Source organism: Saccopteryx bilineata, chromosome 5 (genome assembly GCF_036850765.1).
Source record: "Saccopteryx bilineata isolate mSacBil1 chromosome 5, mSacBil1_pri_phased_curated, whole genome shotgun sequence".
Classification (NCBI taxonomy): Eukaryota; Metazoa; Chordata; class Mammalia; order Chiroptera; family Emballonuridae; genus Saccopteryx; species Saccopteryx bilineata.
Window position 1 is genome coordinate 210935426 of NC_089494.1, and position 16102 is coordinate 210951527.

At 39.3% G+C, this 16102-nt stretch overlaps 1 protein-coding gene across 2 annotated transcripts in view; it reads left to right on the forward strand.

The window, feature by feature from the left end:
• The window catches only part of ADAMTS3 (ADAM metallopeptidase with thrombospondin type 1 motif 3), a 259718-nt gene that overhangs the window by 78836 nt on the left and 164780 nt on the right, over nucleotides 1-16102 (forward strand). Inside the window, exon 1 of one of the 2 annotated variants that reach the window (XM_066280884.1) lies at nucleotides 9946-9979. The exons of the other annotated variant lie outside the window; for it this stretch is intronic. The gene's annotated coding sequence lies outside the window, so the exon portion shown is untranslated. Of the gene's footprint in view, nucleotides 1-9945; nucleotides 9980-16102 lie in introns of those variants that run through there. 2 annotated transcript variants of the gene reach the window in all.

Sequence of the window (16102 nt, forward strand, 5' to 3'; positions counted from 1 at the left end):
TACTTTAGAGCCTCGTAATTATTTTGTGACTACCAATTTATAGTTTAAAATGAACATTTTCAGTTTTTATAGATTTCAAAACTGAGCCTTCCCTCTGCCCCGCCATCTCCAAGAAACTTATAACCTTTAAGCAGTGTTTGTTATTCTCTGACAAACTCGAGAATAGGTATGAAGGAGTGATATCCTCTCCTAAATTTAAATTCTGTCTACCAGGCAAAAGGAACAGAGGGGACCTGTAACCATTTTATTCACCTACTGCAGCTCCCTATTCGGATGAGGCTGGGTGGAGGCAGGGCAAGGCTCCGTGGCCCGGCATCCTCCTTCACTCCTGTTTTCTTTTTGATAAAACAGCCAGTGTTTAGTGTGGCTCCAAAAGTTTTGGTTTGGGGATTTAAAAAGCCAGCAGCAGGTAGCTGTGACGCAGGTCTTGCAGTCACTGAGCTGCACACACCTTAAGCCAACAGAGCCAGTGAAAGGGGGCAGTGTTTGAACTGAATCCGCGCTTTTGAGATGGAGCAGCACCTTTTCAATAAAAGCACGTTTATGCCGACTCCTTAAGAAGTTTAGACTGGAGAGCTGTCTCTAGAAACTGCCCCCCTCCCCTTCAGCCAAACCCCATGTGTTTGTCTTGGCAGCCTGGCTGTGTCTGCTTGGCTGGTGCTAATGCTGGGATGTTAAATTGATGAAACACAGAGCTCTTGATCCTTTTCAGTGAGGCTTCTATTTGGTTCATGGCAAGGTAGAGCTCTTAGCTGCTAGCCACCTGTAACTGGCCAAGATAAGAAAAAAAAATAGGTGCAGCGATGTGGAAGAGGAAATTTCTCTTAATTACTCTTACCAAATACTACAGGTTTTTTTGTTTGTTTGCCTGTTTTAATATCCAAAATAGGTTTAAAAACACTGAAAAATAAAGCGAGAAATAAAAAGCTACCTCAGTCCACCACTATTTTGGGGCAGTGGCAAGGGTTGGGGGAGGAATGGAGGATGGATACTCTTATAATGTAGTTAGGGATTTGGAGATCCGTGGGAAGATACTTTATTAGAATAATTAACCACGCTTTTCACTGTAGCTTTTGTTTTTTTTTTTTCTTTGATCTAGGTAGGATTATTTTTTTTCCTATTATTATAGTATATTTGATGTAAATAGTCAAACGTAGATAACCTGACAAAGTACAAAATATAAAGGTGTTTGGCTTTCTGAGAATTGGGACCCACTGTGCTTGTGCAGAGCTTGGGGTTAGTCCGCCCTTAGGCTCTGGGTTCTCGAGACTGTACATTGTTCCAGGAGCCGTGGGCTGTGACTAGACATTTTAGAATTAACAGCCCAGAAAGGAAACAAGTATAAATCATCTCTCTGGTTTATGTGTCTCCGGAGGGATCTGTAACATTGCTGAAGTTCTTTCACGTGTTGCTGGTTCCCAAAGGTTGGTGACTTGATCACTTCCTCACTTTGTTCAGGCTTCTGTTCAGATGTCACCTCCTCAGAAAACTCAAAAAGCTAGCTCCCCTCCGTCACTCTATCACCGTTCCCTGCGGTGTGGCAGTTTCCGTGATCTGAAATTTTAGATATGTTTAAATTTTTATATCTTCTCAACTGTGATATCAGTTCTCTGAGGACAGGGACTTTTTTTTTCTTACTCACTGTTTAATCCTCAGTGCTCAGAAGAATACGCAGACTAGAGGAAGGGCCTGGTAAATGTGTGTTGAATGGCTGAATAAATAAGATGAGGAAGTGAACAATAAAGGACGAAGTAAGGAAAGGAAATAATGATTGTTTCCCAGATAATGTCATTCATCATGTTGCTAGGTAAACCAGGACCGGAAGACCATCAGTCTTGCACATATGAAATGTTTATTAGTCCTTTCAATAAAACTTTGAGTGAAAACTGGATTGCATGTAGCAAACATTTCCAGTTAGCCAAAAATCAGGGACTATGAAACCATTTCATTGTGTGGTTGTACAGAGAGATTGAGTAGAGAAATTAGATTTGTTTTAATAAAGGTTTTAAAAGAGCATGAGTTTAGAATTTTATTCTTGGCTGTGGACATTTAAAATTCTCTTTCCTACTAGGCCCTCTCTTTCAGAAGGGGTAGTTTGTCAGCTTCAGAAGCTCCATTAGTTGCTTGTGTCTGTTCTCTGAGCATACTAACATGATGGTGCTATAGCACATGCTGCCAAAAACAGATGGAAGTGACAGAGAAAGTATCTCCTGTCCACTAAAAGAAATGTTTAAAGACGATGTTTGATGCATAACAGATGGCATGAGAAATAGCCTGTCAAGTTGAGATTGGTGATAATGGGTTAGTGAACACCCTATACTTAGCTACCAGTTCTTCTTCTCATGAGTATATTTCTTCCCACTCTATGTCCACTTTTTATATGATGTAAATCATTATAGTTTGTATTTCATATTTTTACATATTAACTTTTACTATGAAGATTTATATATTTTTTTACAATCTTCTTAATGGTTTTATATTTCATCAAATGGATATGTTAGAATGAGACTGTATCAGAGCAAGGCTCTCATGTGTTAGCAATGTGCTTGGTGTGTAGAACGTATTCATTTATTGATTTTAATTAAATATTCCAAATTTATTTAGCTTATGCTTTATATCAGGACATTAGTTTTGTTTTCTGGTTATTAATAATTATATTGACATGGTGACTATCTATGTGCATGCCTATGACTTCATGATCTTTTGATGCGAGGTTTCAGGATAAATTTGCACAGGGAGATTTCTTAGTCAGAGGTTGTCAATATTTTCATATCTCTTGATTTGTGAATGGGTGACATTCTTTTATCATGACACCTTCTATGTTTGTATATTCCTTTGGCCTTATAAAGTGAATAAGGGTGTTTTTTTTTTTTTACCTTATCCTGCATTAGTTGTGGCAATTTCTTCTTTCTGACACATGTAGCTAACACTATCACATTTGGATATAGGTAACAACTTATTTTAGTTCTCATTTTAGTCTTATTTTTGGTATGGTCATGGCATATTTATGGGGTTTAGTAATATATGATTTTGTTATAAATTACACATCTCAATGATTTTTCAAGAACTTGGTCTTTGAGGTTGGATACTCAATTCATTTTGTAAATTTAAGTTTTTTTGTCCTTCCTTAGCTCTGTTACTCTACAGGGGAATAAGATAAACTAGAAAACCCATCTTGAGCAGCTCTAATAAACAGAAAAAGAAATCTGTAACTGTTTAAGATAACCAAATCTTGTTAAAAAATCAGCTAATGACCAGTAAAAGAGATAGAGAGAGAGAAGATACTCTAAATATTTCACTTTTTATTTCTTGGTTCTGTTTAAAAATTTGGAGTACTAAAACCTTCCCCTGATAACTCTAAGATAATAGTGTAATTGATATCAGGTAATATTAAGTATCATTGAGTTTTTATAGGTGTAAGTCACTGTATTTCTTTTGCATTTTCTCATTTAATCCTATTGTCTTTCACTTTTTACTAGTGATGAAATCAAAGCTTTGAGATTTTAACTGAAACTTTTCCTAAAGATGTAAACCCATATTTGGGTCTGGTGTGCTTTGAAGCCTTGTGATTTCTCTTAGTCATGATGCTGTCTATGCTCAATACATTGGTTTTGGTAATTTGCATTTATCTCTAAGATTTATTTTTAAAAGTCTCTTTCTTTCTGATTGTGTGGATTTGTATTGGCATCTCAGAGTTGAAATATTACACAAAAATTACAAATAAATTTTAATTTTTATCAGAATGTTCTTGATGGCCAGGTATTGATATCTACTGGGAAAGCCATCTTCCACTGTCTCTGGGCAAGCAGTTTCTAGTTCTTCTAAGCTTTACTTCCTAGTGTCAGTCTCTTCCCTAACCCTAGGCTTTTTCCTAAAGATTGCTTATCTGTCACCTAACTCCAAACTTAAAATTGATTCTAGTCTGGAACATTTGTAATACATTCCTTCTTTAAGGCAGTTTTAATATTTAATAGTTTATAGTATGTAAAACACCTTTGAAAAGTAAAAATGGCCTGTTAGGTGCAAAATTGTTTTTGTTAGCATTTCTCATTATTATTTTCAATGTTCTACCAGTTTTTGGCCATTGATGCACTCTGGGCAGTAAACACACTGAGCTCGATAAAATTGCATCATTTGTGGTCACTAGTTTCCAATAGAAGACTTAAGTGTTCTTTCAAGATCTTTGTTACTTTCAGCTCTACTCTTAACTAAAAATAAGTGGTGTGGCACTTATTGGTAGAAACTCTTCCTGATATCTGGCGGTAGTCAGTAAACACTTGTTTATTATCATGATCCTTATATACTTTAGAAGTTCTTAACCTGGGGACCATGGAGGCAGCTTCAGGTTATCTTAGAAAGCCTGAAGTAGTGTGAAAATGTGTGCTAGGACCATTTTTAAAAAGAGTATTATTTTCATCATTCACTCAATTATTCATTCAATCATCATTATCAGATACTCCCAAAGGAAATGAGACCCAAAGAAAGTTATAAAACATCCCTATTCTCAAAACTTCATCTGCATTTATTATACCTCAGTACCAGACCTTTTAAGATACCTATTTGACCACATTTTCTGTTCTCATTCTTCTGTCAATTTACTATGCTTAACTCTAAGCATTTTTCAGGGGGTTGAGTAGGGCTTTGTACTGTCTTTGTTTTTTAGACAAGAAGGGCAGGGACATTTGGTCTTTGTTTGTTTTTAATTAACATGGTGATCTGTTAGTCTCCAGTTGCATAAGTGGCCTGATTTTAGAGAGAGAGGGAGGAGGAGAGAGAGAAAGAGAGAAGCTATAATTTGGAGAATTTAGACCTCTAGGATGATTGGCTGGTGCGAGCTGGATATTTGAAACCTGTTATTTCAGTGATGTCTAAACTACACGTTAATAATCTTAAATACAGCCCACGGATCCCCTCTTCTGTCCTGACAGTAAGAAAAGGATTTATCAGTTTCCTGTCTTTTTATCACTATGAGGGCCCCTACCTCCATCAACCTCCAAATATTACTGGCCCTTGACTCACCCAATTGAAGCCTGCTCTCCTGTCAATCCAGGGTAGACTCGGTCACTGAAGTGGTGAACGAAGCAGTCAGTGTTGAGGGCTCCCTGTCCTCTGTTGCTCTTCACTCTTCACTTTGTAGCTTCTTCCCAAAGAGGGGTCACAGCACTTGCCTTTCTTACAACTATCTAACACGGATGAGTTTATTTCATGAACAAAAACACAGAGAGAGTATGAAAGAAGGATATAAAGTGTGTTATGTGTTTTAAGGATCAAAGTTGTTTCTGAATCAGTCTTTCATGTTTCTAAGAGAAGACAGTACCATGTAGTAGTTAACAACTAGGCTGTGGGATCAGTTAGCCTAGCCTGCTACTGGCTAGCTCTGTCACCTCTACAACGCAGGATGAAATGGAATGGTAGTGTCCCTACAGGCTGCGGATGGAGCAGACAATGTTCTTAGCACACAAGAATTCCTCAGTAAATGTTCGCTTACTGGTGACACAGAGGTATCTCTTGATTTCTCCCAGTTTTAGTGACTTATCTAGGAACACTGTGTTCCATCCAAAGTAAAACAAGCCTTTTTATTTAAAGCAAAACATCCTACAATCTATATTAGCAAATTCAAGTAGCATGTAATAGAGAATTTGGAGCAGTACTCATTTCTCTCTGCCTGACTAGGTCCTAGAACACTAAACAGTCAAACCAATTAAAAATAAAATTTATTTTGTTCCCTTATGTTGCAAATGAATTAGAGTATCACTGTCATGTATGTGTTTAATGATTTTCAGCCTGTGAATATAAATTATTTTTCTCTAATCTTTGCTAAATTCTGCCAGTTTCTTGTAAGTAGTGCCTAGTGACAATGAGCAGAGTCTGATAAAATTCACTCATTAATATAGGACATTGTGGTTTACTAGGAAAGGCTCACTTCATTTGTTAGTGGTTTTGTTACCAATGTAGCACATCTTTATTTCATTTAGCATTTAGACATGCTAACAGATATCTTAAACAGAAGAAGTAAAAATGCTCCCACCCCTACAATCTCAAAGATTCATTTCGTTTATATTTTGGATAATTTTCTCCCATGAATATTTCTACAAATTTAAGTGTGATCTTCCAGTAAATGCCATTTTGACTGTGTTCACTTTAGTGAGTTTCTCAACGACTTTGTTCTGTCTTTTGGTCATTTTGAAATTCCTCCCTGTGTTGGCTTGGAGCACCATTTAAAACTAGAACAAGTATAGAAGCAAACAGACAAATACAGATATAAATAATGAACCAACAGCACCAGGGGAGCCCCTACTGTCAGCATCCCGGGATGCAGAAATACACCTCTTCACAGATTGTCCTCAGACATGACCTAGCAGGGAGGGCGGGGTCAGGAGGGAGGGCGGGGTCAGGAGGGAGGGAACACGGGTAGGAATACGTGGGTGCCTATGTGAGCGAATTATACAGCCTTTTCAGCAGATCTGAGTCCTTAAAAAACCATTTAGAAATGATTTAAAATGTATTTCTCCTTTGACTGTAAAATACAGTAGACATTTAAACAACTCACTATGGACAGGGCTGATTGAGGGTGTCCTAAAATCAGTAGTAGATTCAGTGGGTTCAGGTTTTGTGGGGCTTGGAACTTGTATAATTTTATGGACCACATTTAGAAAAAATTAATCCAACCTTATGAATATAAAACTAAGAACAATGATGGATATTTATTTGGCACAATAAAAGAATCGTAAACATTACACTTTGGATAAAGCTGGCAAATACCACGAATGTCAAAATCCAGAAGAAACATAATTTTTAAAAGTAGCTGACATATGCTATATGGTTTTTCTTCATTTTTTTTGGCTTCCATACTTGAAATGCCTCTTTCTTGATGGTGTTCCAATATCATTTTAGTGGAGAATTAGAAAGTGAAGTGAGTTGTACTCCCGCAGTTGATCAGGTTGTGTTTTCTGTGCTTATAGTCATCCTCACTGCTTGTGTACTGCTCCCGGCTCCTGCTTTACAGACAGGAATTCTGATGATTCAGTCTCATACGTTTCTCATCAAAAAAGAAAAATCAGTACAGAGCATGTGGAATTAGATATGTGGGGTCATCAAATACATTTCTGACAGGGAGAATCACCATGTTGAACAGCCATTGATGGAAATTGGTGGCCTTACTTGGTGTGACACATTTGAAGATGGGAAGACTCTTCCACAGCCTGACTGGCTTCCTACACTCTTTCTCCTCCACTAGGTGCGCACTCCAGGCAAGCGCTGCTGACTATTCTATCTCTGTTTCATCCTCCTTGTGCTGTTAATAACCTCCTGGTTGTCTGCAATCTGTTATATTTTATTAATGCGGTTTTTAACTAAAGGGCCATCATTCAAGACAAAGCCTCCTGGTTTTTAAAATAATAATAATAGTGGCTAGTAAGTGTCCAGTTCTGTGTGTCAAACTAGTGTACACGCCATGCGATCAGAATCGGGAGCAGCGCCTGGGGGTAATTATTGTACTGATCCCGGTTCTACAGATGAGAAAACTGGCCTTACTGAGGTTTCTGTTGAGGTCTGCCAGACTCTAGAGTGCGTTCCAAACACCACAAGCCTCTTTTCAGTAGTTTACACTGCAATGGAGTAGTTGCGTCCACATATGATTCTGTATTCTTATTAATATTAATAATAGTATTACTGTGTATTTATTTTCTAATCACAAATCCCCATCTGTGAATTTTACTTTTCTTTCTTTTCTTTTCTTTTCCTTTCCTTTCCTTTCCTTTCCTTTCCTTTCCTTTCCCTTCCTTCCTTTCCTTCCTTCCTTCCTTCTTCCTTCTCTCTCTCTTTCTTTCTTTTTTTCTTCCTCCCTCTCCCTCTCTTTCTTTCCCCTTCTTCCTTCCCTCCCTCCCTCCCTCCCTCCCTCCCCCCTCTCCTCCCTTTCTTTCAGCTAGAGAGAGAGAGAGACAGGAAGGGAGATGAGAAGCATCAACTCATAGTTATGGCATTTTAGTTGTTCATTGATTGCTTCTCATACATGCCTTGACCCAGGGGCTCCAGCCAAGCCAGTGACCCATTGCTCAAGCCAGCAACTTTGGCCTCGAGCCAGGGACCTTGGGCTTCAAACCAGCGACCTTTGGTCTCAAGCTAGCGACCATTGGATCATGTCGATGATACCACCCTCAAGCTGGCAACCCCAAGTTCAAGCTGGTGAGACTGTGCTCAAGCCTGTGACCTCAGGATTTCAAACCTGGGATCTCAACATCCCAGATCAATGCTCTATCCACTGTGCCACCACTGGTCGGGGTGCATTATCTTAATTTAGTAGTTATAGCCCAATGACAGATTATCTTATGATAATTTATCTGTAAAACCAAAAATGTTTAAGTCAAAGGTGATTATTAGAATAAAATTTAGTATTTCAGAATTTTGTGTAATATATTATTTTGTAAGAAGTTTGTAAGTAGTTTAAAAATTAGTGTAACAAAATAAAATGCCTGTTGCTATGAGTTGGAATATAGAACTGGTTTATATCATCAGTATTTTAATTTCAATTTTTATAGTCTTTGTGAACAAGCATGAAATCTTTTTCTCAGCTTTGTTTTAAAGATGTGCATGTGTGTCTACCTTTGCCAGGCCAGTTGGCAAAGTTAATATAATCGTAAAGTCAAAATCCATTCAATTATTTTCTTTCTTTCTTTCTTTCTTTCTTTCTTTCTTTCTTTCTTTCTTTCTTTTTTTTTTTTTTTTTGTATTTTTCTGAAGTTGGAAATGGGGAGGCAATCAGACAGACTCCCGCATGCGCCCAACAGGGACCCACTCGGCATGTCCACCAGGGGGCGATGCTCCACCCATCTGGGGCATGGCTCTGTTGCAACCAGAGCCATTCTAGCGCCTGAGGCAGAGGTCACAGAGCCATCCTCAGCGCCTGGGCCAACTTTGCTCCATTGCTCCAATGGAGCCTTGGCTGCGGGAAGGGAAGAGAGAGACAGAGAGGAAGGAGAGGGGGAGGGGTGGAGAAGCAGATGGGCACTTCTCCTATGTGCCCTGGCCGGGAATCGAACCCGAGACTCCTACATGCCAAGCCGATGCTCTACCACTGAGCCAACTGGCCAGGGCCAATTCTTTTCTTTCTTACAGTTGATAGAGTGGTTTGCAATTTGGGGGGGGGGTAAGGGGTGAGGGGGAGTCTTCCTCTGTCTTTAATTCCTGACATTGGCATTTCACTTAACTATTGTGACTTGACCATGACTAATGAGTTCACCTCACTCAGGTTTGCCCCCTCAGCCTTGCTGTAAGGTACTTTGTCATAAGCAGAGCAACCGGAAATCAGCAAGTACCGATTATAAAGGTTGCCTGCATGTACTGGGGCCATGCCGGATTGTATTCAATATTTCCTGTAACATACATGACTTGTTATGAAAAAAACCTTATCAGAAATATAATGAGTTTTGGTTTGAGTTTATTTGAAATTTTGGAAAATATTTGCCGTCAGTTTGTGTAGCAACTTTTCCCCCCTCTAGTATCATGCTATTTCTGTGTCTGCGGTTACAAATTTCTGGGTCTGAAAATGTTCAATTTACGTCATAAAGTAGCACTAACCTTTTTTTCTTCTTAATATTTATAAATATATTGACTTTAGAACAGTGCTGGCTTTTCCACTAGCACTTCCACACCTATCTTTCAAAAGTTAGGTTTCATACATTTTTGCCAATCTAGTATACTCATGGTTTGCTACCATTTTGGAATCTGCCAGTCAGAAATGACCTCAGGCATTATTGAGAAATCTGTGTCATTCCTTTCCCATTATCAGCTGTTTTTTCTTTCTGCTGACATTTGTTCTGAGTAGCTCAGATCCACTCGAGCCAGGCAGTCATTTTGTGCTAACTGCTGCTGACCTTCAAGAATCAGTAGATCCAGCCAGATTGGGTCAGACTTGATCCTCTCCAGCTTTAGATACCTGGCCAACTTCTCTGCCCAGAATTAGGCTTTGATACTCCTAAAGGTCTGTAGATGATTTCATGGAATGGTAATGCTATTCTTTCACTTGTTCGCAGTCTGGCTCGACAGTGAAAACAATGGAAATTGTGTGTTAGTGCTACTTTCCTTTGGAACATCTTATCTGATGCAGCCTGTCTTTCTTTCTCTCTCTTTTCTTTCTTTCATTTTTCTTTTCCTCCCTTCCTTCCTTTCTTCCTTCCTTCCTTCCTCCCTTCCTTCCTCCCTCCCTGCCTCCCTCCCTTCCTTTTTCCCTCCCTTTTTTCCTCTCTCCCTCCCTGCTTCATCCCTTCCTCCCTTTCTCACTCTCTCTCTTCCTCCCTCTTTCCCTCTCTCCTTCTCTTCCTTCCTCTCTCCCTCTTTCCTCTCTCTTTATCCCTCTTTTCCCTGTTCCCCTCATCCTTTTCTTACTTCCTTCCTTCTTTCCTTTCTTCCCGCCCTCTTGCTCTCCTCTCTCTTTCTTTTTCTTTTTCTCTTTCTCCTGTCTCCATCCCCACTCCCTTTCCTTTTTCCCTCCTTCAACCGTCTGCTCCTTCTCACATTTCTCTTGCTGGTCCTTCTATGAAGGCCTTTCTAGTAAGGCAGGTGGGAGAGATGGTTGAGATGGCTCCAGGCACCCAGTTGGAATGGACCAGTAACACTGATTGAAGAAGCTTCATGGAGTCTGCACTTTTGCAATTTTAGTTCATTTGCCACAGAATTTAGTTTACCATAGACTTGCCTAGATTGTGTAATCATGGCAGAGTTTATGTGTTTGTGGCATTGACACCAATGAATACCTAGGGAAAAGTTCTGTAAGACAAACCTGTTACTATCTCTACACAGGCATAGTAAAATACCAGGTTATAAAACAATTATTTCAAGAGCACTAATTTTGGAGTAGTCATATAGTGGATTAAATGAAGGCTTTTGTAGCTTTGAAGCCTCTTACACAGGTATGATTAGCAAGTCTTACCTGAAAAACAGTCGGGTGACTTTTTCTACTTCAGAGGTGCCCTCCATGCTTTCCCATAGTGCCACAGCTGGGTCATGTGGTTCCTAGATCATACACACCAGCAGCGGTTTCAGTGAGATGCAGAGAAATAAAATAGGACGATATGACAAGAAGTGACTGAGGCATCTGAGGGGAGTCAAGAAGAGGTGTTGTTTAGGTTAAGAGCTGAAAGAAAAGAAAGTGCCTGATGTGGGGAAAATATAGGAGGATCAGGGGAGTAAAACATATCAGGCAGAGGGAGTTGCTGAGGTCAGTTAGCTCTGAGGGGGGTATTAGAAGACAAAGTCTAAGAGAGGGGAAGAAGCCAGACCTCGTATGGCTTTATAAGCCAGAGTAAGAGATTATCTGTAGATACAATGGGGCCATCGAGGTTTTTAGGCAGAAGGATGGAATGGTATAATTTACTTTTTAAAATAAGATTACCTTGCTGTATAGAGAATAAAATGGGGGAGAGGCTAAAGCAGGCATGGCCAAGTTTTTGCCCCCAGGCCAGATTAGAAAGAACACTTTTTCTATGAGCCACACGAAATGTTAAAATTAAAAAATGTTAAGTACAAATATGATTTGTTTAAGTAAACAAAATTTTATTATGTAATTTGTTTATGAATAAATGTGAATGGAAAAAATTTAATATACAATATTATTTTAATAAAAATATATTTTAATAAAAATATAATTGCATACCGTATAAATATCCAAACTATCCCAATCAATTGAAACAATATTTAATTTATAGAATGAGCTTGAAGGGGTTATATTGCAAATAAAACAATTATTTCATTTTACAAACATTCTGGATACGTTTTCAGTTATCAGCTGCAGCTGTTGTCTATGCTACAATGCCACTTGATTCAGCACGCTTGACCACAAAAATAACGAATTGTTTAACCTTGGGTGCGCACTGGCAAACTCCGCCTAAAAGAATGTGGGTTTCGCCCTGGCTGGTTGGCTCAGCGGTAGAGTGTTGGCCTGGCGTGCGAGGGACCCGGGTTCGATTCCCGGCCAGGGCACATAGGAGAAGCGCCCATTTGCTTCTCCACCCCCCCCCCCTCCTTCCTCTCTGTCTCTCTCTTCCCCTCCCGCAGCCAAGGCTCCATTGGAGCAAAGATGGCCCGGGCGCTGGGGATGGCTCCCTGCCTCTGCCCCAGGTGCTAGAGTGGCTCTGGTCACGACAGAGCGACGCCCCAGAGGGGCAGAGCATCGCCCCCTGGTGTGCGTGCCAGGTGGATCCCGGTCGGGTGCATGCAGGAGTCTGTCTGACTGTCTCTCCCAGTTTCCAGCTTCAGAAAAAAAAAATACAAAAAAAAAGAAAAAAGAAAGAATGTGGGTTTCACATCTCTGCTAAATGTCAAATGGTTCATATCGAGTACAGATGAGTACAAAAGTTGTAAATCTTTATAATGGAATTTTTTTTTAAATAAAGTATTGCGAATCCATTCGACCAATTATTGGAAGTTAACCCTAGATTAGTCACACGTGGAATTCTTTACCGTATATCACTATCTTCTTAAATATCTCGATTTCCAATAATCAGACGCTTCCACTTCTGAATAGCTGAGATTTTAAAGTAGCAGAGAATATTAAAAATTTAATCGTGGGCCACATAAACTCATTACGCGGGCCGGGCCCGCAGGCCATATGTTGGCCATGCCAGGGCTAGAGTCTAAGGTGGAAGCACTCAGTTTCCAGGTGAGAGAGGATGATGGCTCAGACTATGGTAGCACTAACGGAGATGGAAAGACGTAATTGATGTGCAATATGTGTGGGGAGTAACCTGACAGCACTTGCTGATGAATGTGATACGTGATGCAAGAGTAAGAGGAAACAGTTATCACTCTCAGATTTTAGATGTGAGCAAAAATATCAATGGACCTGAGATGGGGAATCACTAGAGCTGTAATGGGTTTAGATGGGAAACTCAGAAGTTCTGGTTTGGCCTTGGAGAGTTTGAAATACCTGTTTGATTTTTCCATGGAGATGTTGCGAAGGCAGGTGGGTAACCAAGACTGGTGCCTCACAGAGAGGCTGGGGCTGGCCATTCAGGTGGCGTCGACAGTTGCAAGATGTTCTTTAGAGTTGTGGGATTGGATGGGATAACCTAAGGGAAGAAAACCACCAGAAAGGAGAAGGAGGCCCAGAACAGAGCCTCCTGCTTCCCTACTGTTAAGGTTTAAGCACAGAGAGGATCTAGTAAATGAGACAGAGAAGGAGCAATCAGTAAGGTGGGGGGAAAACAAGGAGAGGATGATTTCCCAGAAGCCAAGGGAAGGTAGCATTTAACAAACGAAAAAAAGCGGCTGGCTCTAGGTTTTGTGGGGTCTGAAGCTTAATTAATGTGGGGGTCCTTTCAGAATGAGAAGGAAAACATGAGAAATTACAAAGGAAGGAGATAAAAATACCAAAGATATCACAAAATTTTGGAAAAATAATTTAGTAATATAAGCACATGATGTACTTTTATAATTGTGGTGATGGCTGTTTAGTCTTGGATTATTTCTTCATGTTACAAATTTTGTAATATCTTCTACAGAGACTAGAAAGACAATTAATTCCCTATTTATCATGGTTGGTTGGAATTTTATTTTTAGTACTGACAATTTTAGAAAAGTTCTTTGTTACAGCCTGTTATTGATAATGTTGTGTAAATTTTTAGGATTATTGCCAAGTTGTGGGAAACTTCTATTAATTTTTTTTTTATAAATGAGCTCTGTGGTTTCAGGAGATTTTAAGTTTTCATGTACATGGGCTAATCAATAATCCTTGAATTGATGACACTCACAAACCAGTTCATCACCAATATTTTTGTGTCATCAGCTCTGGAAAGCAAGTAAACATGAATGACACAAAAAAGTTCCTGTGACCACAGAGATATATATTCCACTGAACCCAGACTGAATATACATCCTCCCAACTGAATTTCTATCTGTCTAGCTTCCAAAAATGTTCGCCAGGGTCCCCCATATACAAGAGCAGATGTGATGGAGAGGAAGTTGACATGAAAGAGATAGGAGTCTTAAAAGTTGAGGTTAAAATATCTCATTTTTGAAAACTTAAAATGCATCATGGAAGCATTGCTAGGGCTCCACCCTGGGCCTTCGAAGTGGCCTGTGCTAGTAAGGGGCCCAAACTGTACACTTCTTTGGCTTCCTCTAAGGGGAGAGAGTAATACAGTTAGTGCTCGACTTACGACCATGATTGGTTCCGACAGACCAGTCGTAACACGATTTGGTTGTAAGTTGAGTAGGCTATATGTACAGTACTGTGAAATGATGTTATAAAAATCTTTATGTCACATTTTATCATAATTTTTTTCATTATTGTTATATATCATAATTTTCTTTGTTCATTTTATACCATTTGTATCATCTCTACACCATTTTGTTTCTTATTTGTACATTCGTCAGATTTAAGTAAAACACTGCATTACCAGTACAACTGGTTTAATACTTGCAAAGACAATTTCCTCTTGGTAGACATGTTGGGAGGGGTTTGAAGAAAAATATCCAAGATACAAAACACAAATTGCTGTACTGAGCTGGGATAACAGTTGAAATGGTGCATGCGGAGATAGTAGTGCTGCCGGAAGCTGGTCTGCGCTCTCGTATGCCCAGCTGGGCAACGCTTGCGCTGCCAGATGTGGAGCAGTCGTGGCTAGTGATTGTGTTCACAAAGTTGAATGGTCATAAGTTGCATAGGTCGTAAGTCGATCAATACCTGTAAGGTGATACGGATACAGAACAAGCAGAAGACCAGGTGTGATGGAGCAGTCCCCATTGGGTTTATATTCAAATATTGATTATTTTGGTTAAAAAATAAGTTTAGGCCTTTGATGAGAAGTTTTTTATAAGTAGCTTATGTGCTGAGCAAATAATACACTGATGAAATGTCCAGGCCAACAGAGAGAAGATTTGAGCTACGTGAGTTGAGAATACCAATTTTAGTTGACATTTGCTTCATTAGGATCAAAAATCTTGTCTTTTAGAGCCACCTATGCACTTTATGGATTTACCTTCCATAAAATGTGTACATGAAAAAGGTGTAAATGATGAAGGTGAAGACGAGGTGGAGCCATTCAAGACCTTTCTCAGTGTAGGTCCTTTTGGTCACATATCTCAAAATCTGAGTTTTTTCTGAACACAGGAAAAACTTAGGTTGACTTCACATAGACATTTTGTTAAATTTATTTTCAGAGGTAGTGTCAGAGGAATGGACCTGACACAAATTCTGCAGTAATTGAATATAAACTTTTAAACCTTTGCTGACAATTGACTGAAGTTCTATTCTTAAAGTAATAAATTTGGGTTGAGATCATATTATTTGTCTAAATAACCATCAACATTAACTGCATGAACACAGGTCATAATGGAAATCGGAAGGTAGGACTTGGAGAGAAGAGGGATGGATTGGAAGTAATGGGCTCCTCCCACAGTCTTGATGGTACCTTCTTTCATTGCTCCCTTTGCCTGTTTATGTTGGTATTTATTTAGTGAATTCTGGCTGAAGCTAGAGTCCTCATGTGATCTGCAATCTGTTCTTCGACTTAGACCAGTTCCAGGAAGAGTTGCCAGTGGAGGAATGGACTTGTGAGTGAAGTGTATGAGACAAATGAAAAGAACCATGGCTCTGATGTTTAGAATTGCTTTAGTCCCCACCGAAATTCTTTATTTTCTTTGCTGTATTGTCTGAATCAAGAAAAAGGTGTTTGACCCATGGAAAATCATTTTGTTTTTATTCTTTCTTTCCATTTAAAAATATCAGTTTTAGGTTTTTAATTGAATTGGCAGGTTTGTTAATGTAGATGAGGGGGGAAGTTATGAGAAAGTTTCCTACATGCTAAAGTTAGCCAAACTAGAGAAGAGCTTCAAGAAATCTCAGGTTGGCTAGTTCAACCTTCTATCCAAGGACTATCTGCTCAGATAGCCTAGATGGTGAGTCAGTCTTTATGTGAATATTCTCATTATTGCCCTTTCATGAGTGCCCTGTACATATTGTTGAAAAACTACAGTTGGTAAGGCCCCAAATTAACTTAATCAGGGAGCTTTTGTTTCACCCAATCCTTCACGTATTTGAAGATTTTATCATAGCCTTCTCCTTCTTAGGTTAAATAGCCTTAGTTTAATTGTTCTGCATGTGAGA